At 43.3% G+C, this 10,596-nt stretch overlaps 1 non-coding gene across 1 annotated transcript; it reads left to right on the plus strand.

Moving 5' to 3' along the window:
• Positions 1–1,170: 1,170 nt before the first annotated feature.
• Positions 1,171–1,277, plus strand: LOC114380678. Its single transcript, XR_003659851.1, has one exon. It is a non-coding gene; the product is annotated as a small nucleolar RNA R71 (small nucleolar RNA).
• Positions 1,278–10,596: the final 9,319 nt, after the last annotated feature.

The following is a 10,596-nucleotide window of genomic DNA, read 5'->3' on the forward strand; positions in this document are numbered from 1 at the left end:
CGAGGTATGCTCACCTCTACTTTCTTGAAGGTCTCCAAGATCTTCGTATCCATTTCTTCCATCTTTTTGTTTGGAATTGCTCTAGGAGGAAATGGAAGAGGGATATGAGGCTGCTGCAAGTCAGAACTACTAGAAGAAGGTCCACCAGCATGAAAATTTTTGTTAGCTCCCTCATAAACAGGAAGCTTTCTCTTTTGTGCAGCTAGCTCATCCTCTTTTTCTGGTGTAGAATGAAGCTTGATGGGTTCAAGTGTAGGTGCTGCTACTGGTGGAGGCACTTCAATTTGCTTGCCAGACCTCAAGGTGATGGCACTCACATTTTTCAAATTCTACATAGTTTGTGAAGGCAATTTGTTAGAATTTTGGGACTGAGCTTGGTTCAACTAAGTAGCCATCTACCCCATCTGATTTGTCAGACTCTGAATGGATGCTCTTGTCTCTTGCTGAAATTGCATATTCTGGATGGTCATTTGCCTCACTAACTCCTCTAATGAAGGTTGAGAAGGGGCCTCAGTTGCTTGTTGTCTTTGTTGTTGTTGCTGCTGTATTGGAGGAGGAACATATGGCCTGCTTGGACCAGCAACATTCTGGAAGGGAGGGACAGGCTGTTGTTGCTGCTGCTGTTATTGTCGTGGACGATTTTCCCATCTCAGATTTGGATGATTCCTCCAACCAGGATTGTATCTGTTGTTTGAAAGATCATAGTTATTTTGCTATTGTTGGTTTTGTTGCCGAGGGGGTCTATTATAAATATTTGCAGCATAGGCTTCAGGTTGCTCATTGACTCCAGATTGCTGCAAAGAAGGACAGAGATCTGTATGGTGATCAGCAGAAGAACATAGACCACATACTCTTGCAATAGTAACATGTGCAAATTTCTGATTTATGGCAAGCTAAGTGACTAGGTTAACCAAGGAATCAAGTTTTCCCTCAAGATTCTTTTTTTCAGCAGATGAAGATGAATCCGTGGCCACATCATGGATTCCTCTAAGGACAATAGCATCATTTCTTGCACTGAATTGTTGGGAGTTGGAAGCCATCTTCTCAATCAAATTCCTAGCCTCAGCAGGGGTCATATCACCAAGAGCTCCACCACTGGCAGCATCAATCATACACCTCTCCATGTTGCTAAGTCCCTCATAGAAATATTGCAGAAGGAGTTGCTCATAAATCTGGTGGTGAGGACAGCTTGCACACAACTTCTTGAATCTTTCCCAATACTCATACAAGCTCTCTCCACTAAGTTGCCTGATGCTTGAAATGTCTTTTCTGATGGCAGTTGTCCTAGATGCAGGGAATACTTTCTCCAAGAACACCCTCTTAAGGTCATCCCAGCTGGTAATGGACCTTGGAGCAAGGTAGTACAACCAATCTTTTGCCACTCCCTCTAGAGAATGAGTAAAAGCCTTTAGAAAGATACGATCTTCCTGGACATCAGGGGGCTTCATGGTGGAACAGACAATATGGAACTCCTAAAGATGCTTATGAGGATCTTCACCTGCAAGACCATGAAACTTGGGCAGTGTCGCAACATGCCCTTTTGCGGGCGAGCGAAGGCGAGGCTCACGGGTGCGCTTTCCAAAGGAGGAAAGATGCGAGGAGTCGCCACCAACGTTTATTTGTGGGAAACGTCGGAAAAACCGAAGGAAACCGGTCAAGATGAAAATTCTAAGTTCGGGAGTTGTATTTACGCTTAAGGAAGGTATTAGCACCTCTCGCGTTTGTCTCAAAGGACAACAACCTATTTTTAGAATTGTGGAAATTGTGTTACCTTAACTTTTATTTCTTTTTATTTTTTGAGGTCGACAAAAGCGGGGCTTTTGCTCCTACGTACCCTCCATCAAAGAGGAAATCAGACCTACGTAGTTCTTTCTTATGCGTGAATCAAGTGATTTTTTTTTTACTTGAAAGGTGATCATTTTAAGGCGTTGGACCTTAAAAATGATCCATTTTACTTGGTAAGAAACTGAATTGATAAACTTTCAAAACCCTATTTTTGTGGACGAGCTTGACTAGGCGAATTGATTTTAGCCTTAGTTTCACTTTAGTTATTGGTCAATTCAATTAAGAATGAGAAATCCCAAAGAGAAAATGTCTGATTGATTTTTTCGCTTTATTTTACTAAAAGGCATTTTTTGATTATATTATTATTTTACCTCTTTTTTGATTTCCAACGTGGTTACGGCACGACCGAACGGTCGGAATTCATTTTAACCGAAATTAACGGATGATACAATTCAAACGATCGGTGTAAATTTATTTTATTTTTAGATTAGGCGAGAAATGACTTAAATAAATGACTTAAGCACGTCAAAAGGGGGTATAAAAAGCGAATGAAAACGAGAATAAAAATACATGAAACAAAATGTGGACCACCACGGGTACATAGAATGAATTGAAAAGCTCGATTTGAGGTACTTACCCGTTGAAGACTGAAGAAAACGAAGAACGAACGATGAATGTTTAAGAACGGTCGAGAATCTTCACGTAATTACTCACGGAAACGTTGCGGAAACGTTACGGAAGCGCCTCGGCTTGGATTTTCTTCACGGAAATAATTTTCCTCAGGAATTTTGAGAGAATGAGAAGTGCCAAGAAGGCTGAACCCCTTTTCTTCTTCACTCTTCCCCCTATTTATAGCAAAATAGGGGAGGAGCTTGCCACCCAGCTCGCCCAGGTGAGCAAGGTTGCTTCCTCCAGAAGCAACAGACTTCTGGAGGAAGAATCTGGAAGGCCCAAGTGGGCCTGATTGCTATTTGTACCCCCTTTTTACTAAATGCACCCCCTTCTATTTTTTTTGGTAATTCTTTTTCCGTAACGTTACGAAACTTTACGAATTCCGTAACGATACTTATTTTCCTTCCGCAAGGTTACGAATCCTTACAGATTATGTATTTACTCTTTTTTAGCTTTCGAAGAAGTTACGGAAACTCACGGATTGCGCAAAAACACATCTTTTCGATTTTCGCCACATCACGGAATTTTACGGATCGCGCAAGCCTGCTTCCTTTTGATCTCTGACACGTCTCAGGACTTCATTTATTGTGCAACAAAGGACGCCAAGTATCTCAAAGCGGCTAACCAAAGGTTGCATGTCATCAAGTAATATTCCCCGGACGAAATTAGGGTATGACAGTTGCCCCTCTTTACTTACCTTTTATCGGAGATAAGAGGAAAGCAAAGATAAGACACTGATTTCGTCCGTCTTGCCCTTTCCGTGATTAGTCCATGACGACTCTTGTCTCTACTCCTTCTTTTTCTTTTATGCACAACACAATACAAAGAACAACAAGAACAACAAATATAATATACATATACACTTTTGGGAAAAAGAAACAATCGGGAACATAACAAAGATCACATTTCCAGTCAAGAGGATCCGCCCTTGACGATGAAAAACTCTGGAGAATGGAGGATTGCACTCAGCAATCATTACACATGGCTCCAAACTCGTGGGTGGAGGACGCATGAACGAAAACGCAATTCATGGGGGTCCGAAAAAAGGGTTGAGAATGGAGAATTGCACTAAGCAATCACTACGCATGGCTCCAAACTCGTGGGTGGAGGATCCATGAACGAAAACGCAATTCATGGGGCTCCGAAAAAAGATTGAGAATGGAGAATTGCACTAAGAAATCACTACACATGGCTCCAAACTCGTGGGTGGAGGACGCATAAACGAAAACGCAATTCATGGGGGTCCGAAAAAAGGGTTGAGAATGGAGAATTGCACTAAGCAATCACTACGCATGGCTCCAAACTCGTGGGTGGAGGATCCATGAATGAAAACACAATTCATGGGGGTCCAAAAAAAGGGTTGAGAATGGGGAATTGCACTAAGCAATCACTACGCATGGCTCCAAACTCGTGGGTGGAGGATCCATGAACGAAAACGCAATTCATGGGGCTCCGAAAAAAGATTGAGAATGGAGAATTGCACTAAGCAATCACTACGCATGGCTCCAAACTCGTGGGTGGAGGACGCATGAACGAAAACGCAATTCATGGGGGTTCGAAAAAAGGGTTGAGAATGGAGAATTGCACTAAGCAATCACTACGCATGGCTCCAAACTCGTGGGTGGAGGACGCATGAACGAAAACGCAATTCATGAGGCTTCGAAAAAAGATTGAGAATGGAGAATTGCACTAAGCAATCACTACGCATGGCTCCAAACTCGTGGGTGGAGTACGCATGAACGAAAACGCAATTCATGGGGCTCCGAAAAAGGGTTGAGAATGGAGAATTGCACTAAGCAATCACTACGCATGGCTCCAAACTCGTGGGTGGAGGACGCATGAACGAAAACACAATTCATGGGGCTCCGAAAAAAGGTTGAGAATGGAGAATTGCACTAAGAAATCACTACGCATGGCTCCAAACTCGTGGGTGGAGGACGCATGAACGAAAACGCAATTCATGGGGCTCCGAAAAAGGGTTGAGAATGGAGAATTGCACTAAGCAATCACTACGCATGGCTCCAAACTCGTGGGTGGAGGACGCATGAACAAAAACGCAATTCATGGGGCTCCGAAAAAGATTGGCAGGACCGAATGGTCCACCGGGTTTTTTCCACCTAAAAAGAAAACATGCTTTTTGCAAAGAAAAATAAATCATTCGCGAGAGCACCATATCTTAGAGAAACAATATACTTGTGCTAAGGGTAATCTTCCTTGTAATCGAGAATGAAGGGCAGGATGTCAACTTTTAGCTTTTAAATGAACATGCAGGGGAAACATCGGGCTAAGCTGAAAATAAATTCACTCATAGTGTATAAAACTCACAAGGCAAGCGTTTTATCCTATTCCCAAACCATAACTGCACCATGAATTTATTTTGCACACGACTTCCTATCGAATCAAAGATCAAACGTACGATCACGGACCAATAGGATTTTCTCGAGGGTAGTGTTTTTGGAGAGGAAGCTGGGTGTTTCGGTCTTTTCCTCTTTGTTCATGTGGGTTGGGATATTGCCAGTCGAGAATGATTTTGAGTGGCAATCTGGCTTGAAGAATTTCTGTCCTCTTTCTTTCATTGATGGAGAATTGCTTTTTTTTCCTTTTTCACTTCTTTCCGATCCTTGATCGGGAATCCTCCTTTCCTTTCTTCTATTTTTTTCTTTATTTTCATTTTTTTCCTTTCTTTCCATTTCTTCCTTTTCTTTCTTTTCACTTTTCCTTCCCCATCCCTTTCTTTGGGAAATCGGGTTTTAGCATTCTATTTGCTCCCCCTTGAGGAGATTCCGCTGTCCTTTGCTTCGGGGGAAAGGATGAGGATTCCCTTTTTATAGGCCGAGGTTCAAAAAGGTCTAGGGTTGTGTCTCAGTGGGGTCTTTTATCGTGGGAACCCCAATCTTGATATCTGGGGCGAAACAAATTTGGGTGTCAAGGTGTCGGTTTCGGGCCGAACTTCCATATTATTCCATAAGGCACGCGTGACAATGATGATTTGAAAACAACGTGCAAAATTAGTCATGGCTACAGCCAGGTAGGCACTCAAGCATCCCGTTTATGGCATTGTGATACTACGGTTGGGAATTTACACAAACAGACCCAACGTTTCCCAATTATATTCTTTTATCAGTTCAATGAATTCATCCATCCTTATCTCGGTTATTCCGGAAAATAAACTCTTAGCATCAGTCCCTTGTTTCCAGAAGATACGTTTGCTCTTTACGAATGATTTATACTTTTTAACTATAACATGTCGACCTTTACGGTCTTTCTTTCTTTTTCCTTTTTGTTTCATTTTTATATATTCACAAAATTATACACCTGTGCTCCTTTATGAGAAAAACTTTTCTTTGTACATCTACATTCTTATACATGACAAACTTTTTCTGTACACGCATTGGAACTCTTTCTCTTTACGTCACACGGTCTATATACAAACCCTATTTACGTTCAAAGATTTTTTTATTTTTCCCAACACACACTTATGGTTCACACAAAAGTTTCTTCATATACACTCGTTGCTCACACACACAAGAATTCCTTTCCACACATCATTTACACACAAGAATCCTTTTATACACACTTTCCTTTTACACATATATTTAAATAAAAAACCTTTTTTCTTTTCTTTACGAACATGACTTTTATTCACAACGCTTCTCTCTTTTTACTAGGATTTTTGGTTCATTTTATTTTTTAGGATGACGTTCCTAAATGAAAAACTCTACACGGTTCCGGAATTTCAACAAACATTATTGACAACAACGAAACAAATACCGACGTAACAACTCAAATGATATGTATGTACAAAACAAAAGTCAATCAACACATCAAAAAAACAAACGTTAGTCCCTTAGTCAAACAGAAATAAGATGATATATAACAAGAAAAATGGAAACAAAAAGAAATATGGACCCAGGGATCTCCCAATCATGTGGCTCCGCTCCCTCCTAAGAAATCAAGTAAATCGACCATCTCTTCGTCCTCGCGGGCCTCATCTGCCTCGTCGGGAGCCTCTGCTGGTGCCTCTCCTGCCCGGGCCTCAGGCCAATCTCCAGGCTATGCGACCTCTGCCCTGAACTGGTCCGGAGTAGGGCACGAAAAAGAAGTAAAACCATGGCTCTGCAGGCTGAGGCTCAACTGGTAAAGACAATCATGGGTCTGTACATGTGCCCGGTGGTTGGCCGCCTGCTGGCGAACCAAATGCCGCAAATACTGCTCCGTATCAAATGATCCAGCTGGGCCAGCCTGATGAGGTGGCAGCGCGTCTGCGGCTTGCGGAGCATCCCCCTGGGCCTGTCTCTGTGTGCAATACTTCTCAACAAAAGCTCGGGTGATGGGCGGCCGAATCACCTTGCTAGGTGCGACGGGGACTCCGAACGACTGGCAGAGTCCTGTGATCAAGGCAGGAAATCCCAGGGCCCTGTTGGACTTATCTGGGTCCAGAGGGTGCCTGGTAGGCGCCATACCTTCAAATAGATAGATGGCATCAGCGATTAACTAAGCCACGTGAATGCTCATCCGTGTCAGGATGGCATACACCAGCTGACACTTCGGCAGGGGGAGGTCGGAATTATGATCGCTGGGCTGGATGTTGCTGAGCAGCAAAGTCATCCAGATCTGAGTCAGGGTGGTCATGTTGGTGCGCATGATCCACACCCGTCTCCCGGCAGCAGTCCGGGCAAAATCCTGCCCCGGTATACATAGCAAATGGGCGATGGCCTCCTCATCGAACCCATCGGACCGGTTCCTCCTCTGGCCATACTCGCACTCCTGACCCTCTTCCAGCACTAAAGGATATCCCAGGAGCTGGCCGATAGCATCTGCATCAAACAGAATCCACTGACCCCTCACCCAGGACCTCATATCTCGCACGCCCTCCTCTGTAGGCCAAGCATTGGCATAAAATTCGAGGACTATGTCTGGATCGAACTTGGCCATGGGGGTGACCAGTGATGCCCACCGCCGACGAACTATCTCCTCCTTGAAATCGGTATACTCGTCGTCCCTGAGCTGGACGCGTCGCTCCTGGAGAAATGACCATCCCTTGATGGCCTCGAAGCGCTACTGGTGTTCAGTGCTCCTAAAGCGGTGACTGTCACACTCGGGAGCGGAACTGGTTCCTTCGGCCGCTTTATCCTTCTTGGATCTCTTTAAGGCAAGTGTCCTCAGGGCCATTTCCTGGGAGAACAAACATTTAGAAGTTAGTTTTACAAGATAATGCTTATCTTAACGCAAAAATGTCGTGCTAACCCCTCTGATTTAGACCAAACTCATGTAATCCATTTATGCACATGCGTATGTGTAGAATATCGTACTATTTATTAACATAGAGGCCATCCAACACATTCTAGTTGTCATACATATATATATATGCATTTGAAAAGAACACACACTCTCACGCTCAAGGCATTGCGTCAAAATTTACCCTTAACTATGTCCTAAACATTTGCTATCACAAACTACCTACACACACTCGAAATATATATACCATACAAACTTTCATTGTTTCACTCACACTTACACATATTGGCAAGCTATTTACATTATGCACACACTTGCATTCAAAAGGGAATTCCGTGCTATCATACATTCATTTAGGAAGACAATCATTCACACTTTGCTAGGAATTTCATGCTCCTTATATTTACCTATGTATACACACTATTGCAAGGTGTTTTCCACGCTACCTCTATATAAAGTATCAAACATGGGACAGCCCAAATTCGAGCAAAAACTCTCACAAGCAAGTCCTAATTTTCATGTTTTTCTAATTCTAAAACCAAATTTTGGATTCCTAGCCATAAGCATGTTTCCTTGCATTGAAGCTACAAGTTTGGGTTCCTAAGCTTGAAATTGCATTTGGGCACCTATTTTGAATCTTCTATGTTGTACCTACATATAAGAAACAGTCCCACTCTCCCAATTTTACAAAATCATATTCATACATCATTGGGGCATTTCACCGAGCACTTGGTGAGCGCATGTTTGGACATAAATTGCAAGAGGATGGGGACAATGTGGCATGCCCCATTGCTTTAGAATACAGCATAGGCCTAAGGCCTTCTCATTCAAATCCTCAACTCAAGAAAACAAGCATAAAAACAAACCAAAACTACCCCACAAATATAAGCACATTCTCACAATTTGGAGCACCAAAAGATGAAGAAAATATACCAATGGGAAGCTAAAAACATCAAGGATTGAATACTTACTTGTTGGAGTGAATAATAACACCAAAAATGAAAGCAAAAGGCAACCAAAAGTGGCTTGAGGGAGCAAAAACCGCAAGCCTTCGTGAGTCCTCTCTTTTGAACGAGGGGGGGAAGTTTTTGGATGCAAAAATGTTCCCCTCCCTCGTTTTTATATTTTGAATGCAGGGGTTGCTCGCCCAGGCGAGCTAACCTGCTAATTTGTTTTTTTTAAAAGGTGCATTAACCATGCCTCCCCCTTCTTATGGGTTAGCGTTTTGCCTACTTGAACCTACTTAAGTTAGAATTAGGCGTCGATTACTAAAAAAAACAAACAATAGTAGTAAAATACTACGAATTCAAAGGATACTGGGCTGCCTTGCAGCGATGTTCTCCGCTGGCCCAGCGCCGGGAAGGGGTGACGCTTGGTCGGTCGCGATCCTATCCTCCATTCGCCTCCATCCCTAAGTACCTATAAGTAGGAGCCAAATAATATGCGACCAATCGTGACCGGTCATCGTCTTACCTTGGTTGATTTCTGCCATTGACTTGTTTTGACTTCTGACCGTGGCTCGTGATGATTCTGCTCCTTGTCATCACAAGATATGCACGTGCATGTGCATGTATGAATGTTTCTAATGCGATGATTTCATTTTAGTGAAGGCTGGTTAGATTCAATTTTAAATAAGCGTTTGGGGCACCCCATACACCGAGCGAAGAGGGCTCAAGTTATAACAAATCTAAAACACAAGGTTTGAAATATAAGGGAGGACTAAAACCTCGCCCATCTTTTCTTTTCAAAGAAATGAGACAAATACAGTGAATGGAATCCCTGGAGGAAACCAAGAAGAACAAAAACTCAGAAGTAAAAGAACATGCAACGGTCCTCTCGATTGCCCCAGACTTCAAGCGTAATATCGTTTAACTACATCGGAGTTCACAGGCGAGGGAAGCTCCTCGCCATCCATGTGGGTGAGTATCAGAGCACCCCCAGAAAAAGCTCTTTTCACCATGAAAGGTCCTTCATAATTTGGGGCCCACTTGCCTCGATTATCTTTAACAGTATGGGACATTTTCTTCAACACGAGGTCCCCCTCGTTGAACTTGCGCGGGCGTACCTTCTTGTCGAATGCGTTCTTTATCCTTCGTTGATACAAACACCCATGGCTCATGGCGGCCAAACGCTTACCTTCAATAAGGTTAAGTTGGTCGTAGCGTGCTTGAGCCCATTCTGACTCTTCTAGGCCTGACTCCGCCATTATCCTCTGAGAAGGAACCTCTACCTCAAATGGGAGCACTGCTTCCATCCCATAAACCAAGGAATACGGCGTTGCCCTAGTAGAAGTTCGTACCGAGGTTCTGTATCCGTGTAGGGCGAAAGGCAACATCTCATGCCAATCTTTGTACGACACTGTCATCTTTTGAACAATTTTCTTAATATTCTTATTCACAGCCTCTACAGCCCCATTCATCTTTGGTCGATAAGGGGTAGAGTTATGATGCTGGATCTTGAAGTCCTCGCACATTTCCTGCATCATCTTGTTGTTCAGATTGGTGCCATTGTCAGTAATGATCTTCCTGGGGAGTCCGTATCGACAAATCAGCTCCTTCTTTATGAATCTAACTACCACATTCCTTGTGACATTAGTATAAGAAGCTGCTTTGACCCATTTGGTGAAGTAATCTATCGCCACAAGAATGAAGCGGTGACCATTCGATGCTTTGGGTTCGATGGCCCCAATGACATCTATTCCCCACATGGAAAAGGGCCAAGGGGCGGACATAACATTCAGAGGATGTGGCGGAACATTGACATTGTCCGCGTATGCCTGACATTTACGACATTTCCTGGCATGAGCGCAACAATCACTTTCCATGGTGAGCCAATAATAACCGGCCCTAAGTATTTTTCTGGCCATAGCATGCCCATTGGCATGTGTCCCAAAGGAACCCT

This window comes from Glycine soja, chromosome 12 (assembly GCF_004193775.1).
Source record: "Glycine soja cultivar W05 chromosome 12, ASM419377v2, whole genome shotgun sequence".
Taxonomy (NCBI): Eukaryota; Viridiplantae; Streptophyta; class Magnoliopsida; order Fabales; family Fabaceae; genus Glycine; species Glycine soja.